We start from the raw sequence: 25,990 nt of genomic DNA, 5'->3' as shown, positions 1-25,990 counted from the left end.
CATTGTCACGAAACTTGGGCGAAACCTGCTTGTGAAAGATGTTTACATGGATGACTTAATCGAAGAAAGTAATCTTGTATCAAGATGTTTTGTTTTCAGAGAAAATATCTGGTAAAATCGGTCACGTTCTCCAGTCTGATTGGTAAATGAAAATGGCGCAACCCAAGTCGCGTCACCACTTCCGGGCGAATTTTCAATTGTTTCTTTCCACGAGCATAGATGCAAACTTTACAAAAAATGTATCTCGACACTTCTTTCCTCCTATGAAAGTAGTTTCGTTCATCGGTTTGAACTCAGCGTTTTATCAAACTACGACTACTTTTTGCTTGAAATTTCGTTGACACTTTTACTTTGAAATCTGGGCGCAGTTGTGCTAAGCCCGATTAAGCAAATCCTGGCCATGGTGAATATTCGTTCGAGTTTAATTACTACTCAGTAGAAATGCTTGGTTGTAAAACTGCTTGTTGTCGTAAAGTTCGTAGCTGGCTTCTCCGTCCTTCTGAGAAAGCGACAACTGCATACTTTACTACCCCTCCCTAGCGACAAATTGTGTCAAGCACCCAGATTTTGGGTGCCACGTGACCAGCTTCAACTAGGCTCTCTCTCTCTCTCTCTCTCTCTCTCTCTCTCTCTCTCTCTCTCTCTCTCTCTCTCTCTCTCTCTCTCTCTCTCTCTCTCTCTCTCTCTCTCTCTCTCTCTCTCTCTGGGGCGGGAAGAAGAGAGACCCTGGGAACGAGGTTGTAAAATTTCATGGATTGTAAACCTAGCTTGATATCGAATTATGATCGTTTAAAAATGTGGTTTTGTATTGAAAAGGACCGAAGGCTTCTCTTTCTGCGAGCGTGCGTTATTTGTGACCGAAACCGGCCACTCTAACGCCTCTGAGAGATCGTGGTTTACAAAATTTACAGAACAAATACTTGACTCTTATTTAGCTGAGAAACAGGCTTTTAGTCACATGAATCCTTGAATGTCGGGCGCTAACGGTGATTCATAAACGTTGACGAGATTACAATGTCTTTTACAGGATCTCTCGAAGGATCTTCCTGTGGGTACTCTGTGACTCGATCGAAGTTACCAAGTGATTAGTTATCGTTGTAAAGACTTCCATGTGTGTGTCTTCTGACCCTGTCGCCCACTTCTTAGTAATGGCTGGGTGCTGAGTGCTTAGCATTTGGATGGAGTTTTCGGTCGCAATTTTGCGGCAAATAGTGACAGCGACAAACGGAATTTTCTTATGGAAGGAATAAGAACCGAAATGAGCAGTACCATTTGGCAATAAAAGTGAAAGTCGACCCAAGACAGCCCTGAGTAAGCACCCGATCTGGCAATTTTTAGTATTTGAAGATGACATTCTTGGAAGAGGAGGTGAAGCGGGATTCCACTCTTGCTGAATGGCAGTACAGCGATTGTGCAGTCAAATAAAGCCTTGCAAAAGGTCCTCACGGTCACGCTTCTTTCGCACTGCAGTATATTACAAAAACATTTTGAAAACTGCAATAAAATTCTTACAAGTAAAAATTGTCTAGGGCATTCCTTAATAACGCCCTATTTTCTGTTACTCTATGGCCTTTTCGAAGTTACTTAATGATTGATAAGCGTTGCCGAGTTGGCGGCAGGCGTAGCCTTCTCCTCCTCTATCGCCCACTTCTTTAGCAATCTTAAGCCTTTTTTTCTTGGTACTCTATGGCCTTTTGGAAGTTACCCAGTGATTGATAAGCGTTGCCGAGGTTGCCGTAGGCGCGGCCTTCTCCTCCTCTATCGCCCACTTCTTTAGCAATTTTAAGCCCTTTTTCCTGGTACTCTATGGCCTTGTGGAAGTTACCCAGTGATTGATAAGCGTTGCCGAGGGTGCCGTAGGCGCAGCCTTCTCCTTCTCTATCGCCCACTTCCTTAGCAATCTTAAGCCCTTTCTCCTGGTATTCTATGGCCTTTTGGAAGTTACCCAGTGATTGATAAGCGTTGCCGAGGTTGCCGTAGGCGTAGCATTCTGCTCCTCTATCGCCCATTTCTTTGGCAATCTTAAGCCTTTTTTCGTGGTACTCTATGGCCTTTTGGAAGTTACCCAGTGATTGATAAGCGTTGCCGAGGTTGCCGTAGGCGCGGCCTTCTCCTCCTCTATCGCCCACTTCTTTAGCAATTTTAAGCCCTTTTTCCTGGTACTCTATGGCCTTGTGGAAGTTACCCAGTGATTGATAAGCGTTGCCGAGGTTGCCGTAGGCGCAGCCTTCTCCTTCTCTATCGCCCACTTCCTTAGCAATCTTAAGCCCTTTCTCCTGGTATTCTATGGCCTTTTGGAAGTTACCCAGTGATTGATAAGCGTTGCCGAGGTTGCCGTAGGCGTAGCATTCTGCTCCTCTATCGCCCATTTCTTTAGCAATCTTAAGCCCTTTTTCCTGGTACTCTATGGCCTTTTGGAAGTAACCAAGTGATTCATAAGCGTTGCAGAGGTTGCCGTAGGCGTAGCATTCTGCTAGTCTATCGCCTATTTCTTTAGCAATCTTAAGCACTTTTTCCAGGTACTCTATGGCCATTTCGAAGTTACCTAGTGATTGGTAAGCGCTGCTGAGGTTGCCGTAGATGCGGCCTTCTCCTCCTTTATCGCCCACTTCTCTAGCAATCTTAAGCTCTCTTTCCTGGTACGCTACGGCCTTTTGAAAGTTACCTAGTGATTGATAAGTGTTGCCGAGGTTGCCGTAGGCGTGGCCTTCTCCTTCTTTATCGCCCACTTCTTTAGCAATCATAAGCCTTTTTTCCTGGTACTCAATGGCCTTATCGAAGTTACCTAGTGATTGATAAGCGTTGCCGAGGTTGCCGTAGGCGTAGCCTTCTGCTCCTCTATCGCCTATTTCTTTAGCAATCTTAAGCCCTTTTTCCTGGTACTCTATGGCCTTTTGGAAGTAACCAAGTGATCTATAAGCGTTGCTGAGGTTGCCGTAGGCGTAGCCTTCTGCTACTCTATCGCCTATTTCTTTAGCAATCATAAGCCCTTTCTCCTGGTACTCTATGGCCATTGCGAAGTTACCTAGTGATTGGTGAGCGCTGCTGAGGTTGCCGTAGGTGCGGCCTTCTCCTCCTTTATCGCCCACTTCTTTAGCAATCTTAAGCCCTTTTTCCTGGTACTCTATGGCCTTTGGGAAGTTACCTAGTGATTGATAAGCGTTGCCGAGATTGCCGTAGGCACGGCCTTCTCCTCCTTTATCGCCCACTTCTTTAGCAATCTTAAGGCCTTTTTCCTGGTACATTATGGCCTTTTGGAAGTTACCTAGTGATTGATATGCGTTGCCGAGATTTACGTAGGCGCGACTTTCTCCTGCTCTATCACCCACTTCTTTACCAATGCTAAGAACTTTTTGGTGGTACTCTATGGCTCGTTGGAAGTCACCAACTGATTGATAAGCATTACCGAGATTGCCGTAGGCACGACCTTCTGCTAACCTGTCGTGCAAACTAATGGCAATTTTAAGACGCATGTAGTGGTTTTCTATGGCTTTCTTGAAGTCACCATGAGACCAATAAGCATTGCCAAGATTACCATAGGCACGGCCTTCGGCGTATTTGTCACCCACTTCTCTTGCATTATTAAGACTTCTGCTGTGGTACTCAATGCTTTGTTGGAACTCACCAAGTGACTGATAAGTGCTACTAAGAATGCTGTATGCATGGTCTTCTCTGGCCCTGTCGCCTTCGTCTTTGGTAATGCTAAGACGTTTTTCATTGTACCCTCTGGCTTGTTGGAATTCTTCCCGTGAGTGATTGGCGCTGCCAAGATTTGTGTAGTCATGACCTTCTACTTTATGATCCAATTCTTTGGGAACGTTTACATTTTTGTACTGCTCCTCAATATTTGTTGTCTTATCTTCCATTCTCAAATGGGGACCTAATTAAAAATAGAGCGACAAGCTGTTGTAAAGCCATATGACAGGTTACGGTAAATGTTCCCAAAATATCTATCTTAGGAATTGAATTGTCCATTGATCCAGTTTCTAATGGCTTTGATTAAGGCCTGGATGATTGGATAATGCATTTCCAGAGTTTTGGTTGGTTTGACGACCATGGGCTATCATCCATTATACCATATCTAGTAATGATGGCCATGCATTTACAGATCAAGTTAGTGTAGGAGTCAAAATTTACTTATCAGGGCACGAAATGGTACACGACGTGTAGGCCAATTTGTCGCTGATGTTGCTTCCATATTTTAATGTCTTCTAAGGTCTATAACTAGAGAATTAAAGACGTACAATAAAATGCAATCTATTTGATTCATACGATAACAGAGACGTTTCATGAGCAAGAAAGCGGAAAGAAATCACCTTGTTCTCAAACTACGAAATATCTCTCCCGTTATCACTCATTGCGATGCAGAATACCAGGAAGCTGTCATAATATGCAAAACAGTTTAAAAATCTGTATACTTCAATAAAACGTCCGGTTATCAATGAACACTAATTACGGTAGAGCAAATCGTCGCTTATTTTTTATCTAGAGAGTGTTTTGCATTTCAAGAGAACATCTGCTGAGATTGAACAATGTACGCTTGTTTTCTAAACGTGCGCCTTCAATAGCTAAAATTGAGAACAAGGCTATCTTATCCTAGAACTGGATCAGATGTGTGTTGTAACTACTTTATAGGCCAAGCATTTAACCAATCAGATATTTTGCGAGTTATCAAGTGTGCACATGTCGTATTATTTTCAGAATCGCAAGTGTCACCTGTGTTTGTTTTAGATGATATACAAGGAACCTAGAAAGTGTTGTAAATTGATCACCAACGATTACCAACACTATTTCAACACCGTTGCTTTGTTCCACAAGAGGTCTCCATCTTTTTACTGTCTGACCTTAGACCTTGTACCTTTGGTATTTTGTAACGCGTGCCGGATGTCAAGCTAGCTGCTCCGCCGAGTTTCTTCACTACTTCCCGCGCTAGAACGACCCATTGCTACTCTTCGAGCCACGCATCGATTTCCAGTAATCAACAGAAATGTTTGCTAGCCCTTGAGTGTCAGTAAAGCCACCAAAATAAGCTAGACTCTTATCATATTGGTTGGAAACACGTCTCGTTACATTTGTCTCGTTACACGTCTTAATACTTTTGAGTGAACTTAACGAATTTATAGAAGACTGCAAACAGTCGTGAATCTCAAACGATTTTCTTAACCAAAAGTAATGCCTATAGGACTGAATTTGTGATCCAAGAAATAACCTGTCGTCGGTCGCTTAACTGCGATTAGTAATAATTCCCCGCCACCGGCCTCCCGAATTTCTCCTCGCAACTAACCCTAACAATTTTTTTTCTCTTGAACTCGTGAATGCGCGTATGCGCAATGAACGAGTTATTGTAATGTTGGGAAAATGTCACTTGGTCGCTCGATGGGTCCCAAACTTTCAGAAAATTAATCTGGTGTACTCTTAAGGCTCCATTACGATTCTCGCCTTCTTCAATTATAAAAATTCACGGTTTTTTTTTTTGGACTTTTTGGAGAAATGTAAAGAAATAGGCTAAAGACTTTCGACCGATGTATATAGTTTTCCTAAATTTTTTGTTTTTGGTGAGAAAAGCGCCGCGTTGAAAGCCGCTCAAGGCCGAGATTGTCCTCCAAGTCAACAGGGATTTCCCTCAAGATGGAAGGAGAAAATATACGATGGAGAAACGTCTGAGGATGTTCCCTGCTCATTCGCGTATTGTTCTTTGGCGGTTGGAAGACATTTGTCCGTTAAAATCGTCAGTTGCACTTCGGGTGCCAGATATTTAGACACCGTAAACCGTAAACAACTAATAAATGCAAAACTTAATATCTTCTGCGGGAGTCGTGCACATGTGGCGTAGTGGCGTGGTACGTGGTCTTTAAGGCTTAGATTCCAGGGTTCAAAACTCCCGAGGTAACGGAGATCATTAAAAGCTTATCACTCCAAAGGCTCCAAACGTACAATTTTAAAAATTAAAACTATCTTAACAAATGCAAAACCATTCAAGGAGCTCAATCTTGCTGAAAGGAACGGATAAAAATCTAAGCGACGTAGAATGCGGAATAAATGAGGCCCCCTATTAACCCTTTATTTTTTTAATTATTTTTTATTACATTTATTAATTAATTATTTTTTATTACATATTTTTTATTATTGACCCTTTATGGCTTTCTTAAGATTTCGCGTCCTGGGCCAACCAAACGCAGTGCGAACAATGTTTTATACCTTTCAGGCCAGACCTCATTCCCGCTTGGCGTCCACGAAACCTTAGTTGTAGTGTAGTTTGATGCGAGTACTGCTTTACGGTTACCACTATTACTGCTTCTGCATTCACAAGTTGGCTCACAGGAGCCTTTGATAAGTACACAACAAAGTTCTAGCTGTTTTTAATAAGCTGAAGTCTTTTAAACTTTCAATGTCAGGCGTTTTATCGTAAAGCACTAATTAAGTACAAAAATATGTGTTTTCATCCACGGTGGACCAAATCAATCTCGACCGTGATCAAGAACACGACACACACAACAAAGTGACGCCATCCACATATCTTCCCTTAATAGGTCTTATCACGGTTTTCGACGCCATTTTGACGGGTAGGCAAACAGGCTTGAAATAACAGTATTTGTATGGAAATCCGATGTCAAATAATTTTCATAAAACATCGCTTCTGAAAAATTCATGAATTGGAAACTTTTGGCACTAGGAAAAGGATTTTAAGAACAAAATTGGAGGGATGTAGCTGTGACAGAAAACGTCCAGTCGGTGTTTTGAACTTTCCATACATTTGTCTGTATAGCAAACCAGCCGTGAACTGGTACTAAAAATAGTTCGCGGAAAAAAATACAGGGAAATGTATGGAAACTTCAAAACACGACTGGATGCTGTCTGGCACAGCTACATCCCTCCAATTTTGTTCTTAAAATCCTTTTCCTAGTGCCAAAAGTTTCCAACTCATGAATTTTTCAGAAGCGATGTTTTATGAAAATTATTTGACATCGGATTTCCATACAAACACTGTTATTTCAAGCCTGTTTGCCTACCCGTCAAAATGGCGTCGAAAACCGTGATAAGGCCTATTAATCATGGGCAAAAGCCGATCATAACGTGCACAGAGTCTTCCTTATCGTATAAATATACAATATCTTTAAAATAATATTACAGAATAACATTCCGTTTGGCTCAAAACATAATATAAGAATCTAGTTTAAAGTGCACCTGACAGTAGTTCTTTTTATTGGACAAAATAAATCTACTTTCTTTCTAAAGTGTTCCAGCGAAAAATTTTTTTGATTTGGTTGAATCCTCGATTTTCGGTGCTTCAGCGACGGTTTGAAAATCGCGCCATTTTTGTTGCGCGGCCGTGTTTTGGCGGGGAATGGATCGAGCTGCTCTGTGACGTCACGCCAGGGACGAAGGATCTTTCGCTTTCCAGTCTTTCTACTCATGCTTTGCAATTACCGTATTTACTCGAATAAGCGCCGCGCCCGAATAAGCGCCGCCCTCGATTAAGCGCCGCACATGGAGCGGAATGGTTAATAAGCGCCGCCCTCGAATAAGCGCCGCAGCTCCGGTGCGGCGCTTATTTGAGTATTTCCATAAGATGATAAAAAATACACTATAATCGCTGCAATGCGGTTCTAAGCCAGCAATGGAAATTTGTTTTCATCAATAGTGATGTTTTTCAGTTCGAAGTGAGTACATCTTGATGCTCTTTTATTCAGTTCCCTCTTCAAAATGTTCGCGTTCTTCAGCTGTTCTTTCGTGAAGGCTGTAAACTTCGCCGGTACGACAAGCCCAACCTCCCTCTTTCTCTTCCCTGTAACTTTTGCAGTAAGGAGATTGTCAACGTTTGCTTGTACAATCAAAATGTTTTGGCTTTGTGGTATGGGCCTTTTAATAAGCGCCGCCCTCAAATAAGCGCCGCCCTCGAATAAGCGCCGCACAGGAGACACGAAAAATTAAATAAGCGCCGCGGCGCTTACTCGAGTAAATACGGTACATCAATTACATCAGTGATTACATGACCTAATATGCCTTCCCGATGTGTTGTTGGAGGCTATGGAAACGAACCAAATCTAGAAAAGGGGATAGGTCTCCATTAACTCCCATATTATGGTGAGTGTTGGTTGGACACGGTCCGAAGAGCATCATGGTAGCAGTAATTGGCCAATCACATCACCGTATTCTTTCACCAGCGTTTTTAGGAAGGATCTTCACGCGAATAATTGCTTCGTCTTATTTCCTGTTTTATTCACCGTGTAGACGGCTTTTCTTCCAAATGAAAGGATTCAACAAGTGACGAGGTATGTAGGTGACCAGTGATTTTATTTTCTCATAATTTCCTTAGTTACTGTCGTCAATATTCGACTTCCTCGCAAGCTTGTCCAATATGGCGGCTTTTCTCCACGTGCAATGATCAATGAACGCGTTTGCTTTTTGACGCTATATCGTCAGGGTTCCAAGAAAAAAAATTACACCATTTGTTTAATAAAGAGCTGCTCTTGGATTTTAAGGCATCGCATCCCATGGCACCTCTCACCGTTTTTCTGCTATGTGCGTTTAAAGTTTGGCAATTGTGAGGAGCGAACAATGAGCGAGTCACGATGTAACATAAAGATTTATTGTGACGTTTTCCTCTTTGCTTGATTTGTCTCTAGGTTTACAACTAAAGCTCAAGTGAAAGCTCTAGCCAGCTGTTCTAAACGACCTGCTATTTTACCTCAGGACAAAAATGTTGAGGCTTCAGGGCTATGGACTGTCGGTAGATGTCAACTAAAATATAAGAAATATTATTATCCGAAGCACAGATCCACAGAAAAATTCATAACTAAAAAGGGGAACCACTTGTGACTTAGTTCCATAAATTAAGAATCAGTTGTGCAGAAATTACATTCTACTTATACTTTTAAAGTATATCTTGTATGCTTGTACAACAATTTGCATGCCTGAGCTGTATATTATATACACTCTATGCGTTAACTGACTGTATAGATTTCCATATATTCCCCCCCAAAAAAAAATATTTGGTCACTTCAGGCATATATTTTACATCAAAAGTCAAGCATATATGAAATCTCTATTGATGATTTGACGTATTACCTCTGTGCTTATAATATTTGTATAAATATATAATTGTGTATAAATTGTATGTAATTTGTGTTGTTAATAAAAGGGATTGACAGCTGATTTGCAAGATGACCTCAAAAGTAGATGTATGCTAATTTGATCTCAATTGCACTTGACTATTGTCAGTAGCTGAAATCTCTGGTATGCTCGGCAAACTATGTGGAGTCATCCACCTTCACATTGGTGTACAAGATACACTTCGATGTAAACAGGCCCTTAGTTTATGAGTGGGGGGGGGGGGGGGGGCATGCCTTGTGAGCAGAGTTCCCCTCAATTTGTATTTCAATATTTCTCCAATCCAATTCATAATTATTGGATATGTTGTAGATTTAAAGTGACAAGTACATGTAAAGGAGAAGGAGACATCTGGTGTGACTATAATACTGTGCCCCTTTTCCAAGTTTGATCTCAATAATTATTGTAATTGACTATTGTCAGTGGCTGAAATCTCTGGTATGCTCTTTTTGCAAACTATGTGGAGTCATCCACCTTCACATTGATGTACAAAATACACTTCGATGCAAACAGGCCCTTAGTTTATGAGGGGGGGGGGGGGGCATGCCTTGTGAGCAGAGTTCCCCTCAATTTGTATTTCAATATTTCTCCAACCCAATTACATAATTATTGGAATGTTGTAGGCTTTAAAGTGACAAGTACATGTTAAGGAGAGGGGGACATCTAGTGTGACTATAATACTGTACCCCTTTGCCAAGTTTGACCTCAATTGTACTTGACTATTGTCTGTGGCTGAAATCTCTGGTATGCTCTGCAAACTATGTCGAGTCATCCACCTTCACATTGGTGTACAAAATACACTTCGATGCAAACAGGCCCTTAGTTTATAAGTGGGGGGCATGCCTCTTGAGCAGACTTCCCCTCAATTTGTATTTTCAATATTTCTCCAATCCAATTCATAATTATTGAATATGTTGTAGATTTAAAGTGACAAGTACATGCAAAGGAGAGGGGAACATCTGGTGTGACTATAATACTGTGCCCCTGAATTGTACTTGACTATTGTCTGTGGCTGAAATCTCTGCGCGGGGGGAGGGGGGGGGAGGGGGAGGGTACTCCCATATGAAACAGACGGGGATGCTCGTCGTCTCGCTTAGGGGTGTAAATTTTGGATTTTGGTCTCGCTTAGGGTGTTCCAGACAAAGCGCCAATATTTTAAGCCGTCAAGGTCTCGTTTAGGGTTCCGTGAAGAAACACAGAATTACGCGAAGAGAAACAGAAGTCAAATTTTCTTTTTAACTTGTTTTGTTTACTGCATTAGGGGTCAAAATTTGCTTAAGCCACGCCCAGATTAGTCTCCTTTAGGGGTCACAAAAAGCTTGAGCCACGCTCAGATGGTCTCCTTTAGGGGTTAAATTCAAAATTTCCGACAAGCATCCCCGTCTGTTCCATATGGGATTCTCCCCCCCTGGGAATCTCTGGTATGCTCTGCAAACTATGTGGAGTCATCCACCTTCACATTGGTGTACAAAATACACTTCGATGTAAACAGGCCCTTAGCTTATGGGTGGGGGGCATGCCTTGTGAGCAGAGTTCCCCTCAATTTGTATTTCAATATTTCTCCAAATTATCCAATAACATAATAATAATGGATATGTTGTAGATTTAAAGTGACTAGTACATGTAAAGGAGAGAAGGACATCTAGTGTGACTATAATACTGTGCCCCTTTGCCAAGTTATGAATTACATGTGCAATATGTACAGCAGTTATCATTATTAATGTGATTGTTATAATTTATTAAAATAAAATAAAAACATAGATTTGATAGTTGGTAGTCTGTCTTGTTAGTCCTGAACTAGAAATCTTCCAAGATCAAAGAGAATATTGCTCACAGGTTTTTTGGAGTTTTTCATAAGGCTGAACCACTGTAGTAATGGGAAAGGGGGATGGGCGGCAAAACTTTTGTGAAGTCAATATTTTTATATTGTGTGCTATCATAGTTTGTTGGACTATGGAAACGAGTAATCATTTTTGAGCAGCTATTTGTACTTACTCTGAATTTTTATTGTTCATTTGTGATTCCTTACCACCTTACCTTTTGGCTTTCACACTCTCTATGTTTGAGGGTACTAATGTACATAATCTCCATAACATTGTTTTGTGTTTGTATTAAAAGGCCTTATTTTCTTTTAAATATATAATTAAAGAGGGAGCATGCACCCAGGGCCCCTCACCTTGATCAAATACACTGACTCTTTCATACAAAGTAAGGATCTGCCCAGTAAAAAAGGTAGAGTATTTGGCATTGTTTACAAGGTTTTTTGACTTATTTCATTCAAGATCAATTTCATGTTTTCATTTCCCTCATGCAACATGTGATGTAATAAAACAAATTATTATTAAAGAACTCGTTAAATCAAACATATATTTAGTACTCCTGTGTGGCTAAAATCTATGACTCTTGCAAGCTGAACTTGTGTGAGAGCTTTTTTCCATGTCCTAGTCTCATTGGAAACCAGTAAACAGAATGGTTAAACGAAATTCCTATCCAGTAAGGCCGTGAAAATCTTCATTTGTTTACTTCATTTCGTACAGTGGAACCTCGATTTAACGAACCTCTTAACGAAGTCCTCGATATAACGAACGATATTCCATGTCCCGGCCAAAGTTACAGTAAGGGCCTCTTCATATGATCCCGGTTGACCGGGCTAGCCCGCTTACCGAGATCTCGCCTCATTCCTATTTCTTTTGTAAAAAATTCGATGTGTTCATATGAGAAGGCGGGCCAGCCCGGTTACCGAGATCTCGGTTTCAGCGACCGAGATCTCGGGAGTCCGGGACGAAAATTTTCTCATATGAACACGGTATCCCGGTTACCGGGATGAAGTCTATAACCAAACATTCGCGTCTTAGAACGGATATATTTGATTATTACGGCTCATTTCTGAGATGTTCTAGTTCAAAATAATTCCTTTTCGTAGTAGAGATAAAGATATAATACTTTTGAGGTTTGTAGAACCGATAAAAATGAAAAATTCTTGCCGGGCTTGTTCGGTAAATGTCACGCTCGATTGACCGCGTCACCACTTTTCATCTCGGTAACCGAGATGAAATTTCCCATATGAACGGACTGCAAAATTCATCCCGCTTACCGAGCCATCCCGGTAACCGGGATCATATGAAGAGGCCCTAAAATGTATGGAATAGAACCTCGATATAACGAATTCTTCGATATAACGAACATAATCCGGAAGCCCAAACGTAAAATCTACCTCGATATAACGAATTACGATGTCAACACGCGACACGCAACACGCTGAACAGATCAACAGTCAACAAATCCTTCTTATCCTTATGGTAAAGAGACAGCAGCCTTTCAGTCAACGGCTTATTATTTAGACATTGGTACTATAGTATTTCGACATCAGCATTGAATTCCGTGACAGACGTCACCTGTGTTACAAATCAATCATTAACTATGACCTCGATATAACGAACATTTTGGTCGTTTCCCCTGAAGTTCGTTATAACGAGATTTTCGATATAACGAACCCTCGATTCAACGAACAAATTTGGCCGGTCCCCAGCGACTTCGTTAAATCGAGGTTCCACTGTATTATAACATTCGGCTATTTCCACCAGAATTGGATTCCAGTAGTTATGAACTCTGAATATTTCAATGCCAGATTTTCGAGCCCGTGATCGTACATTATAATTCAAAAGGTACGATTTCATAGAAGGACGACAGGATTGGTTCTGCAATTGTATGGAAGTGGTAATTACACTGATTACATGGTAGCCTGAGTATAGTCATGGGGAATTCACCTAGAGGGAATACTTTTTCAGTCAATTAGTCGATTTTCTTGTGATTTGTGATGCAAGAAAAAAATTGAGTTTCCTGGCGGGGGCAGCTGCCCCCTCTGCCCCCCCGCTATGTACGGCCCTGTTAATACTTCATAACTTCGAAAAATTATTTTGACTTCCATTCGTTTCGCACAGTAAGATTAAGGCATCCAGCAATTAACTGAAATGTTCTAGTATACAGATCAAACAGTGTTAGCGAAGTAGAATGGAAATTGTAAAAGAAATCGTCAAGCGCGCTGTTTGTGTCCGCACTTCGCGAACGCAAAATTTATTCACAACAAACAGAACTATCACACTCAAAAATTCATATCTCTGTCAATTCCTGTCCAAATGGTTTCATTTTGGTCTGTTTCGAAAGCTTAACACTTGTAGTGTTTAGAAGAAGAAGTATTGCTAATGAAACAATATAAAGTGTTTCGTATCTGGCTGTCCATTCCGGGTGGGCACGCGGCTCATCCGTATTAAAACAGGTCTTCTTCGAGGTCGCTGCTATCGAATGGGTTTGCGCTTGCTGAAGCTTCTTGTCGATAAGCGTCCATTTCGATTTCGAAGATGTAATTCATTTCGGAGTCATCCAAATCTTCTAAATCCTCCTCGATCTCCTCAGACTCTTCCGGCTCCTTGGACTCTTCTGATAATCGTAAAGAAGAAGACGAACACATTCTGAAACGAACTATGTGGAGTAAATTGCAAAGAAATAAACCGAAAAAGAGACACAATCGATATCGCGTGGTCCCTGGCGTGACGTCATAATCATCGCTCGTCCCAGGCTTCCTAAAACGCGGTGGTGCAACAACACAGTCCCAACTTCAAAAGCGCATAGAAAATCGAGGATTCAACCAATTCAAAAAATTTTTTCGCTGGAACAGTTTAAAAAAAAGTATATTTATTTCGCCGAATAAAAAAATCTGCTGTTAGGTGCACTTTAAAAGAAAAAAGAGAAGTAGTTACCTGTGCCTTCTTCCCCTGAAAATTGAGACAACGCGCTTTCACTAGAGATCCCGCTGTCCGATGGCTCGCTAAATGTCTCCGGAAGATTCATCAAATACTTCAAAACAAATGCATTTCTCTGCCTTCTTTCGACTTCTTCCAATCTTTCACCTGAAAAGGGATGTCATTTAGTTCTTTCTTGCAAGACAGCACTAAATCTGAATTTCATCTTTTGTCAACTGCCCCCTTAAGTCTCGAACTATCCTCTTTCCCTGTGACTCCAAGAGAACGAAAGGTTATAGATCACAATTCACACAGTACAAGCATAAAAACATGTCATGCAGCTTCTAAAAATAACTCAGTGGTTCTCAACCGAGTGGTTTGATGAACAACTTGAGAAAAATAGCTTACTCAATTCAGAGCTTTTCTGTGATGCAGTTGTGGCGGAAACAACCAAAAATATATTAACTCGCTTTTGACCCAGATGTCAGATTTGAAATTGCTGGACGCGATAGGTCACCACCTAAGGGTACGAGGGCTTACACCTACCCTGGAGACACAGCCGTCCGTTATCGCTTCTGGCTGCTACGGGCGTTCACGTTAGTCATCTAAGGATCCTCATGATTACTTGGGTAGAGTAAGGTTGCTTAGTGTAAGACAGGGGGGGCTAGCAGCGAGGCCTGGAACCGACTATTGATGATCGCCCCAGTTAAGAAATTTGACCGAGCGAGACTAAGTACCGATTTTTTGATAAACAAACATGGCGGCGATTTTATGTGAAGGCGCGTCTGTGCGGATTCGCAAATAATTTGGCTATTCGACGTCCAAACATCACAGGAAAGTTTCGGTCTCTCTTTTACCTGAAGTTTGGTCATCAAGAGGGATCACGGATGCAAATTCTGCAGCGAAAAACGAAAATACTGTAACCAACGACTAGCTGACCCACATAGTTCACAGGGCTAGACCAGTGAGACTTCTTCCATTCCACTTTATCGTTACCTTCCCTATAGATTTTTTCATTTAAGTACACTGTAGAATCTCTCCCTTTACAGCAACTACCCACTGGGAGTCAACAAACTGTGGATGCTCTGATGATCTAATTCTCTGTTTTGCTTAAGTTAAAATGTTACTGTCATGCCCATACTCTCAACAACAGATTTCTCGTCTCTAATCTCTTCTAAATGGTGAGCAGTTGAGAGGTGATGTTAGCAGCATTTTGCTCTTCAACTTTGCCGAGTGAGCCACAAATATTGACTTTTGAATTCATTATGTATGCTTGGTAATAAATCTCATCATTTTAAAGAGATGAAGTTATCTTTCATTAATTTAGATTTTGTCTGTCATACCTCTGGGGTGAGAACTGGAACATAAAAGAGGCAGGGCGCAGCAATACTCCAGCCAGTCATTACACTGTGCAAGTGTGTGAAAACGTGCAGTAATTGCATAATTTACAATATGCTAATTACACTTGACTATGTTACACAATATGTACCAATTAAACAGTATTGCAGTATGTTACAGTTCTGATGTATATTGTCATGTTTTGATGACATAATTATACTGCAGAGTAATGTGGTCAGCTGGGTTAATCCTCGAGTTGCTAGAAACACTTCAGTTATCAAGGGGTGATAATTTACTTTTAGCTTGTCTTCTTTGAAATGGCTGTTTAATACATAGAGAAACCATGGTTGATTTACCATCCCGGAATCTATTTGGTACTGTATCTCCCTTGCAGTTGGTTGTTAGGGTGTATTCCCAGTAGCCCCATTTTGGCATCCACCAATGGGGGAAAACCACCATACCGATACAAGGTGTTCATGGACATCTGTATTGTAAAGGGCGACAGGTAATACAATAATATTTACATGTACCTTCCAAGGTTTCTGCACATGCATGTGGTTTCTGCAAGATCTCAGTGTACCAGTACATTGTTCACCCGGTGCTACTGAACTCAACTTCCCAATTTTTGCACGAGAGAATAAGGACCTGAATGTCTTTTCACGTAAGTTAATCTCCCCATACAGACAAGAGACAAACACCCTTGCAACCACTCATACAAACCTGGTAGCTCTATTCACAATAATGTTGAGCAATCTTCTTCTGAGATCTTTATCAGCTATCCTTTCCAGTTGCAAAATTTTCTTATCCAAAAATTTCTTAAGGACTCAAGCCGTTTTCCTTGTGTATGCATTTAAACAATTTGTGCATTAAAATTAAACTTACAGGAATAACTGTCGTCACGCAACATTTAAACAGAGGGAGAATTCCGTAAAATAAACATGCTGTTTCATTCGTAACGACGCTTTCAACAGTTGATACGCATAAAATGTGGCACAAATACTTTTAATACGCTTACATTAAAGTTCCAAGCCGATCTTGAGAAATAAGCTTACATTCTGGGCTTTCGCGATGACAGTCGTGAAACACTGCGTGGCTTCTAGTTTCTTCAGAACTGAACAACAATCGAAATTGAACTCTACTATTTTGTCGACGTACAATATCTTCCTGAGACGACGAAAACCATAATCGTTCGCTACACTACAAATCATATTCTTCACCACATACACTCGCTGAAAACATGTCGCTCGCAATTTCATTGCTGACGACTCTACTAACCTAAAACAAAGCTGGCACCTCATTCCAGCGGTCTTGATTAATCGCAGTGTTCAAACTTCGTACTACCGCAAAATAACATGCTAACAGTAAAGTAACAATGACTTAATACGAATGCGTTTTCCTCCGTCGAGTCGCCACAGACAAAATAGCATGAATCGTTCGCATTTCGCGCATGCTCGTTACGGTTTTCGATTGATTGACAGATTTCTTTACTGGGGCGATCATCACTTTCCGAAAAGCGGCAAGATCAAAGGCAGCTGCCAGCCCCCCCTGGTGTAAGACTTCGATCTTTCGTTGTTTTGTTTTTTTGCAAATACAGTCAACTCTCGTCTTGCAGGCACCTCGCTTTTACGGATACTCCGATAATACGGACAGCAGCTAAATCTCCGTCGAACTAAATTACAGAAGTTTGACTGAAAGAATTTTCTGCTCGTGATCCCGAGTAAAGGGAATTGACTGTATAGCAACGTACAAACTGTTGAACAATCCCGGCTTGTGAACACTTGAAGCTTAAAGCGGTGCTGCTCCTATCACTCACTACACAGCGCAATGGGATAAACGTGTTGAGGAATAAGCTGCTGTCCTTATTTTAGTCTTTTTTATCTAATTAGCTTTCGCGACTGCTCAAACCTTCGTAGTGGTTCTATTGCCCCTTTCGGGTTTAAAAACTATTTGGAAAATAGCCTCGATAGCAGTACAGATGGACCTTGCTAGGGGTAGCCTCCCACGCAGTCGTTTTAGGGGACTCGTAGGAGGTAATACGAGTCCCCTAAAAACGACTGCGTGGGAGGCTATTTTAGGGGGCGTAGCTACAACAATTCGTAGTGTATACACAGAGGGGTGAAGATTGAGCGCCAAAGGGGCGCCTGGGGGCATGCCCCTCTCCCCTTCCCCACAACCAGAAAATGTTTTATACAAGATACTCGAATGCAATTTCCGATTAAACTTTTAAGCGTTTTTTAGTTAACCAGCATGAATTTTTCAGCTCTTAAAAATAAATATATGTAAGCGACCATAGGCTTTCAGCCATGAAGTAGTACCGATTGAAAACAGGATATCCTTCCTTGCTTTGACTCGCTAAATTCAAAGAAATTCGGTCAAAGAAAATCTTCTAAAAACCCAATGTTGATTTGCTATTTCATTCTATTTATTTTAATTTCATTATTTTTAGTTTTTAGGATTTCAAGTGTACGCACTTGCGTATATAGTAGCTACGCCTCTGCTTGCTTGTAATTGTTGCGACGATTTTCTGACTTTTAATCAAATTGAGCGGAAAAAGTTGTGTGTCATTCACTTCTGTCTATAGAAGTCCAGTTGTAGCAGATCCCGAAGATTCCATTGAGTTGCCGAGCTAAGTTCTCCTGATCTAAGAGAGTCAATTTTTCCGGAAAAGTTACGGCCTGTTTCCCTCTCAGTTGCTTTAACCGGGAAAAGTTATCACCACAAGTTTAAAGGTCAAGAAGAAACGCATTGAGATGAAGGTTTCTTCCCGTCTTAGTTTCTATTCTACCTTTAACTTAACCTTCACCTAGCTTTATCGTGCGAAGCGGTACACAACGCCTCACTTTCTATTCTATCCCAACCGAAAACGTTTTTTAAAAACTTTACACTCTGGCTAAATTTTTTAGTCAGTGGTATTTTTCCGTGAACGCTAGAAAAGGCTTTAATTTTTTTTTTTTTTTGCAAATAATTAATTTTAGCATAACGTTTTTTTAGGAATTGTCGGTAAACCTCAGCCGAACAGATCATGACACAGTAGTGCATTTGATATATGTCAGCAATAGCACTGTAATCATCGAACTGCCATGAAAAGAAGTCCTACTCCTCCAAGGGACGTGCTGTATGAACGTCTTGGCTGGTATACATTTCCGTGGAAGGGTTTCATCCCTAGATTCCTGGTTGGACATAATGGTTTCACGACTAAAGATAATGAAAGGAATCACAGACCTCACGCGGACATCGAATCAAGAGAGAACGCCTATTTGGCACCGATTCCATTTATTTTCAGCATACTAATATATATAATCAACCGTAATATCACAACTATTATATAAAGATGGCGACACATATATAGCGTGAACATCGCTCTGAATATTTTCTTACCAATTGTTCCTTTAGTTACTTGTTGGAACGCCTTCGCTTTTTTTGGCTCGTCCTTCAGTTTCACGGTTTCTCTTGTCTGACGTTGTATCTCTTCGGTTTGTTTCGAGATCACAGTTAACAACTCCTTTTCCTTTTCCGGGACATATACAACTGAGTCTGAATTTCGTCGTTTTCTTTCCCTAGGATGGTCACCTTTCTCAGTGTTGTAAACTACAGAAAAAATAAATGAATGAATAAATAAATAAATAAATAAATAAATAAATAAATAAATAAATGAATAAACAAACAAACATATGTAAGCCAGTACCCTATGGCTAAATGTGGATGCTCAATACAGGGGCAAATAGTGGGAACGAGCATAAAGTCGACAAGGGGGAAAGAGGGGGGGGGGGGGGGGGAATCTCGGCAAGGAAAAGTTGGGAAGAAAAATAAAAGCCCCCGGTCCAGTTCCAAACGGCCTTGCCAATGGTGGATCCTTGTTGAGTAGGAAAAATCGGAATCTTCTCTACAAGAAAATTTAGTGCTCCGTGTGACTACGGAGTCTTCACTGCAAGGTTATCCTCAGACTTCACAGCAACGCTATCGGTCCGTTTCGGTTTTCGCGCGGATATCGAAGCAATAAAGACGGAACGCCTGGGCAGAGCCTGCTAGACCTGGCGAGGTTTCGCCCACCTCGCGAGGTGGTCTCGGCACCCCTAAAATTTCGGGCACCGGTGCCGTATTAATTATTTTTGGGCACGCTATGTTTACACGTTTAAAATCAGGGGTGCCGTGCCAAAAACGTTGGCGGCACCGTACCGATATTTTCGGGTGCCGTGCCGATCGTTTTGCTCGTGTAAATGGGGCTTTAGCGACAGTTATAAAGGTGAGAATTCAACACAATGGCATGCTACATTTTAACACTTCGTATAGCTTGTCCTGCTTGTCCGCAAAGCAAAATTGAGTAAACTTAGTGTTTTGGTATAATTTCTTGCCGGGCATAATTTGTTGTTTCAAGATGCGATTTATTTCTGTAATTTTGAAGGTGACAGATAATTCTAACAGGTGTATGATAATATTAACAGGTGTGTCAGATAAGTAGAGAAAGAAAAAGTCTTTCTCTGTAGCATGACAGCCATAGGTATTAAAACATGAAGGAACTTCTTCGTAACGTTTTAATACAGCTTTTAATTGGTTAAATTTTATTCTTTATAACATGTTTATGCCCATGGATAGCAAGAAGAACTGGGTAAACGGTGGAACAACTGAACAAACCAGAAACGCAAACGAGCGATCAAGCTCAAGCCCGAGTGAACGAACATCCGAGCGAGCGAACGGATAGCCGAGTTAACGATCAAACGGTCCACCGAGCGATCGCCGGCGAAAACGAACGAACGAAAAATTGCTTGGATGTACGTTTGCTATAAGGGCGCGCAGACCCATGGACTCAGTGGTACCCAATATTTCATTAGGTGCAAGCTTTTAGGCCCTTGGCAACATTATCATTAAGATTCAGTTAGTGCAATGCCTCGTCGGCTTAAATGACTCAACTAAATGATGACGAGTCGAGGATGATGATTCTAGAACTCCCAAAAAGAGGTAAGTAGCTGGTTTTATTGGCCGCAATCCTACAATATTAGTGGCAACACATGTATAGCGTGAACCGAGCAATATTTTTCTTACCTATTGTTCCTTCAGTTATTTGTTTGAACGCCTTCGCTTCTTTCAGTTCCTCTTTTAGTTTCACAATTTCTTTTGCCAGACTTTCTTTTTGTTCCAAGTGAAATTTTATCTCCGTTTGTTTTAGCTTTAAGATCACAGCTGATGCTTCATTCTCTATCTGCGGGACATATACAACTGAGTCTGAAGATCGTCGTTTTCTTTCTCTGGGATGGCCACCTTCTTCAGTGTTGAAGACTACGGAAGAGATGGTTAAACACAGTGAGCAAACTAGTAGCTGTAGCATATGGGTACCTTGTGGATGCTCAATACAAAAGTGTGTTTCACACGTACCTTCTTAACTTGTCTTAGTGGAAGAAAACTTAACCAAAAAAATCGTCATAGAAACGAGTGTCGACCATAGAGCTCAATGATGTTTCAATGTCGCAAACATTACGCCAAGAAGAGGATGCCTTGGTCTTGTAAGAACATATGTGGTTTAGTTGGTAAACAAGCCAAACGAATCCAAATACGTCCAACAGCATCATCATGATCCAATATTGTTGGTGCAAATGATGTGTTAGATTCGCCTCAAGGTCACCCTGTTTTTCGGTGCTGGATGTTTATGATGCCTAAAGGATGTGTGTGCGAGATGAACAATGTTGAAAGTGAGGGCAAAAGGAATCAAACATGTTGCACAAAAGGTTTCGGTGGTAGAAATCAGGCTTCATCCGACTCTGATTATCAAAAAAACAAAAATCTTATTCTGAAATGTATAATTTGGGTCACAGGATCCGCCAACATTCGGAACTTTAAGTAGTCCTGACGGTCATGCCAAGGAAAACCCTAGTTGTGAAAGGTGTTTACATTTGAAATGTAAAAAGAAAAAATTCACAGTCCAATGTTTATATATTTTCCATGTGTGTAGAAAATAATGCCGAATTAACCTGTACTAGTAATGTGAACTCTTTTTATACTTGTTATTACAATCTAATCTTATATTGTAACTAACTCTTGTTGTACTGAGTTAATAAAAATTTCCATAAAAAAATTTTATGTTCTCCAAAAGAAGTTGAATCGGAAATTTCACGGAGTTGCGCAGAAAACAGCAACAAAACCTATCAAAATCTGTTGCACATATGCTGATCTGTTGTTTTATTTACAGAGTGCTAGCTTGACGTTCTTCTTGCCACCGATGTCGTTTTTGCATAATAAGGGCCCTTATGTTGCCCTTGTGACCGCATACCTACCCTCCTGCTTTCAGCTTATCGTAAGTTAAGCTACAATCCGGTTAGTCAAATATGATTATGCAATACAAATGCATAATTTTCATAAGTTTGTAAATCTGTATAAAGCCTCAAAATTGAGAGATGTCGGATTTTACCAAGTACTTACTTTGACTTTCCATCATCAGATCTAACATGGCATCATTGAATTCTTGCTCATTAATATGTACAGTCAGAATTACTTCTTCTCCACCAGTCAGTTCTTTGATTTCTTCATTGACAAGAAACTGCTGTAGTCTGTTTTGCAATGAATCATCCAGGTATTGTTCCCGGAGCGCCATAAGAGCTTCTCTACTTTCTGCTTGCACCGTAAAGCACAATGAGCCGTCAGTGATTGCGCACAGCTTGGTAGCCGCTGGAAGGACGACTTTGTCGAAGGCGGTGGTAAATTGTTGGATATCTAGATCACCTCTGGAATATTTGTACAGAAACATGCCAGCACCAACCGCCACTACGACACCACCGACTGTTTTGAAATTGCAATGGACATTCACCGCTGTCGGATATCAGAAAAAAATTCTTAAAGATAAGACGCTAGCTCATTAAAATTAAAATTGAAGCCAAGTGAGAAGTAGCAAACCATGTGACTCTTCCGGGGTCTAGTAACCCTACTGAGCCTTGAGGAATGAAACACTCGTAGAAAGACAGATATACACCTACCCACACCTAAATTAGCCTTGGTAAACGTACATTTAAATTCTCAGGTTCTATCCTTTTTTAATGCACTTCCTACTAAAATTCAAAGAGCAGAATCGCTTTCTTCTTTTAAACTTTTTATGAAAACTCACAATTTCTAACATTTGCATGTGAGACAGTGTGTAAAGGGGGCACTGCTCTAGGAGTTTGATGTTTCCAAGGCAACAACATATAGATCGTCTTCACTCAGACTTAAGAGGTTTGAATGATAAAAGGTATGTCAGCCATATTGCTGACCTAAGTAAATGCACTGACGTGATGTGGTTTCATAAAAAACCCTCCATTAGCGGGTATTTTTTATTTTATTTTTTTTTCCTGCAGATTTTTAATGTCATCATAACTTAAACACACTTCATGTCACTCTAGGGGCTCTCTTACGTTTTGTTTATTGGAATTTGATTACTTAATTTTCGAGTTAATTGTGATATTTTATGAGTTTTGGAGAAAACTGATGTTGAGAAATAATGACGTAATTACTACATCAACGTTTTGATTCATTCTATTATATCAGTTAGTTTATGCCTCTCCAGAGGGTATTTGTTCTTGCTGTTAAAATCAGGAAAAACAGAGGCTGCTATGTATATACTGACCAATAGACCGTATTCGTATTCTCGGTATTGAACTGGAACTAGCTTGCACACGAGGCTTATGCGGGGAAACTTTTCACATGCAAATAGTTTCTAATATATTCCCCCGCATGAGCCTCCATTGCAAGCTCGATCCAGTTCAATACCGAGAATACGAATATGGTCTATTACTCGATCAGTCCTAAACACTCACCTCCCATCATTCTTCCTACCACCCTGGGTGCTGTGTAAATAGCTGCAGCTACAGCTGAATAATTAAAGAAAACATAAACAATAAGCAGTCAAATACGACAACGTAGTCATCAACTCACGAATTGCGGACAACTCACCACTGATGGGCACCTCGTTATTAAGGACAGAAGTTGAAGTCCCGAGGAACAATAATTACTTCAAATGACTTCCATTATAACGGACTTTCTCCATTATAGATGCTGAATCGTTGCCCAAGAAGTCCGTTCTAGTGAAAGTTGATCGACTGCAATTTCTTACTCTTAAACGACGTGTTTGCTTTACTGATAGATGTTCTTCTAATGTCGCAATTATGCACCGCAAAAAAACGACGGTCAAAAACCTGAAAAAATTCAGGCTTGAGCGGAATTCAGGAATTTCATATATTTCTGCCGGACTTGTCTTAATGTTCTAAATTATTATTAGAACTGGAAGATTAAATTGGCGTGTACAAACGAACGAATCCAGAATCAGCCCAGAAACCGGTACAGAAAAACAGCCTAGACTTTTTAAGAGTCTACAGGAGGTACGTTAGACCCGATTATAAATCATAATATTCGTCTCGATGTAACAAATGCAAATTTCCTTTTGTGCTTCACAAATAGCAGCTTTCGACTAATTGTTTTCGCTTCTGCTACTTTGTGGTCTGATAAAACTCTGTAAGTTAGGTACAAAGAGAAGGAGTGCGGCTTACAAACGGGCCTATCTTCCCCGCTATATTTCTGTGAAGGGAAATCTATAAATTGTGTCCCCAGATTTTATCAGATTATTGGCAACAATATTTTCTACAACTTTCTCTGTCTTTCAAACATATGGAATTTAATATAGCGTACTGTAATAGACCATAACAGTAACGGAGCGAACGCCGAGGAATTTCCTCAATAGACTGCAAGGTCTAGACGAAGTTGAAAACATTAAACTGACCAAAGATTTACCACTGATTACATATACAGTAGATTTCAACGTTACGCATTTTCAAAGCCGGAACAAGTTTGCATATGCTTATTTCGATCAATGACCAAATGAATGCTAAGCTGCAGTAGCTGCGAAACATGTATACTAGACAGTTAATCGAAAAATGCTTTGCAAAGATTTCTCGTACAAGTAATGAGAAGATCAGCCGGAGTCTTGAGAGACATGACTCACCTTGTCTTGTTATCTCAGTCTCTACTCTTTGTCGGTCAGCATTCTCTTCGTCTTTCCTTTTCTTCTCGAAATCATCAACATCCTTTAACAGATCTTCTCTCCTCACTTCTTTTAAAATCCTTTTCAACACACCGACACAGTCAGGTGTCAAACGGTTCTGGCGTTCCAGCTCTTGGAACAAGGTGCGAACATCATTTATGTTCCCTTCTAAACGTTGAGGGAAACATATTTTAATTAGCCGCTGTAAATCGAACTCACAGAGTGTGACAATGAACTTTTCTAGCAAATTGGTGTAAGCCTCCCTTTTCTCCTCAAACTTCTCAATTTTGTCGAATAGCAACCATTTGTCCATTTCTTTCAAAATGGCTTTCAGTAGATCAAGGTGATCGATTCCTAGATTGTTCTCTCTTTCCAGTTCTGCGAACAACGAGACAACATTTTGGACCGTGTTTTCACTGCCTGCGGCTATGAGTCCTTTACAAAGTGAAAGGATCGTTTCGCCCTCTGTAGGCCAGTCGATTCCTTGGCTCACTTTTAAGAGTAAACCCCGGTATTCAATAATAGACATTTCACTGTCGATGAAAGTACTCCGCCATTGTACGGAATATCTATTGAATAAGGCGGAAATGACTGAGCATCACTGTAGATATAACCACAGCGCCAATTACTTGTTCATGCTACTGTCAATGATTGGTCCGAACACTATAGTTTAGCAACGCGTGACCGGTTACATAAAACAATGTTATGGAGCTACTGCAACTTCCAGCCCTGAGTTTTTGGATATTTAACTTAGTTTTACGCTTCTAACTAACCGAATTTAGAGGTTAAAATCTGTGAAGATCGAGTTCAAAGCATAAGCATTACATATGATTTACACTCCAGAGTGTATAACATTGTTTCATGCTTATGTTTTGATTATGAATGCTTATGAATATTCTGGAGTCTCCAGAATACTCATGTCTCAGTTCGTTGATCTTGTTTGTCCGACTGACAGTGAATTATTATTTTCACATCGAAGTTTCTATAAAAAGCAGCGAGTACGTCTGGAATGTCGTGTATCCCCGGGGGGTACTCCTCTGAATTTTGGTGGAGGTGTGGGGCTCGGTTCTCTAAAGCCTGAACCTTTTTCAGAGCAAACATGATATGTATTTTTTTGTACTCTTTTTTAGATCTTGCCTCTAAAATTCATACCCATATTGACTGGATTCAGACCTAGTTTCTGGTCATACCCGGCCCGTTTTCAGGCCGAAATGGTTAAAATCCATACCCTATTTCAAACCAAACCGGCTCAAAAACCATACCCTTTGATACCTATATAGCTTATATAGAAATGGGGGAGTGCCCCTCTTCCCCACAACCTACCCCCCGCCGCGTGTATCATTTCTGCCACCGGCCGGCAACTCGATCTCGAGAACTCTTTGTTGGCAGCCTTTTGGCCACTGAAAATTCTAATTCAGATAATGACCATGGCCATGCGGATGATGTGACAAATGTGACAGATGTGACAAACCTATTAAAATACGAATGTTTCGTTTTATCAACATAGTTGAAAACATGTGATAAGTTAATTTGGCCACCATGAAGAGATTCGAGTGCATGCTATCAAATCGCTGGAATTGCATTACAATGATTTAGTAAAAGGTAATACCCACTGCTTGAGAGGTTAGAGCTTGCAAAGAATTCCAGGTATATAACGAATCAATGTTCCTGTATGGTGTCTTAGGTCAAAAGGCTGAGAAAGCTGACTTTGAAGGTTGTCTGGATTACAGTAAATGCTGGAATTTTTAAACAGAATTGCAGAAGTTGAAAAATTCCAGCAACCGTGCTTCTCCCTACGTTTTAG

At 40.6% G+C, this 25,990-nt stretch overlaps 1 protein-coding gene and 1 pseudogene across 3 annotated transcripts in view; both read right to left on the bottom strand.

Moving 5' to 3' along the window:
* LOC146470186 (adenosine receptor A2b-like) overlaps positions 1-25,990 on the bottom strand; it is a 117,170-nt gene that overhangs the window by 34,704 nt on the left and 56,476 nt on the right. The gene's annotated exons all lie outside the window — the stretch shown is intronic.
* Positions 1,548-24,832, bottom strand: LOC146470192 (uncharacterized; annotated as a pseudogene). Its single transcript, XR_014867053.1, has 7 exons — positions 24,148-24,832; positions 22,967-23,020; positions 21,600-21,986; positions 20,229-20,462; positions 18,567-18,776; positions 13,869-14,018; positions 1,548-3,880 (listed from the first exon to the last, which is right to left on the bottom strand). The product of XR_014867053.1 is annotated as an uncharacterized LOC146470192 (transcript).

The sequence above is a fragment of the Pavona decussata genome, unplaced genomic scaffold, assembly GCF_977016875.1.
Source record: "Pavona decussata unplaced genomic scaffold, jaPavDecu1.1 SCAFFOLD_114, whole genome shotgun sequence".
NCBI classification, from domain to species: Eukaryota; Metazoa; Cnidaria; class Anthozoa; order Scleractinia; family Agariciidae; genus Pavona; species Pavona decussata.
The sequence above is the reverse complement of the archived record's forward strand: the minus strand, read 5'-3'. Positions and strand labels throughout refer to the sequence as shown.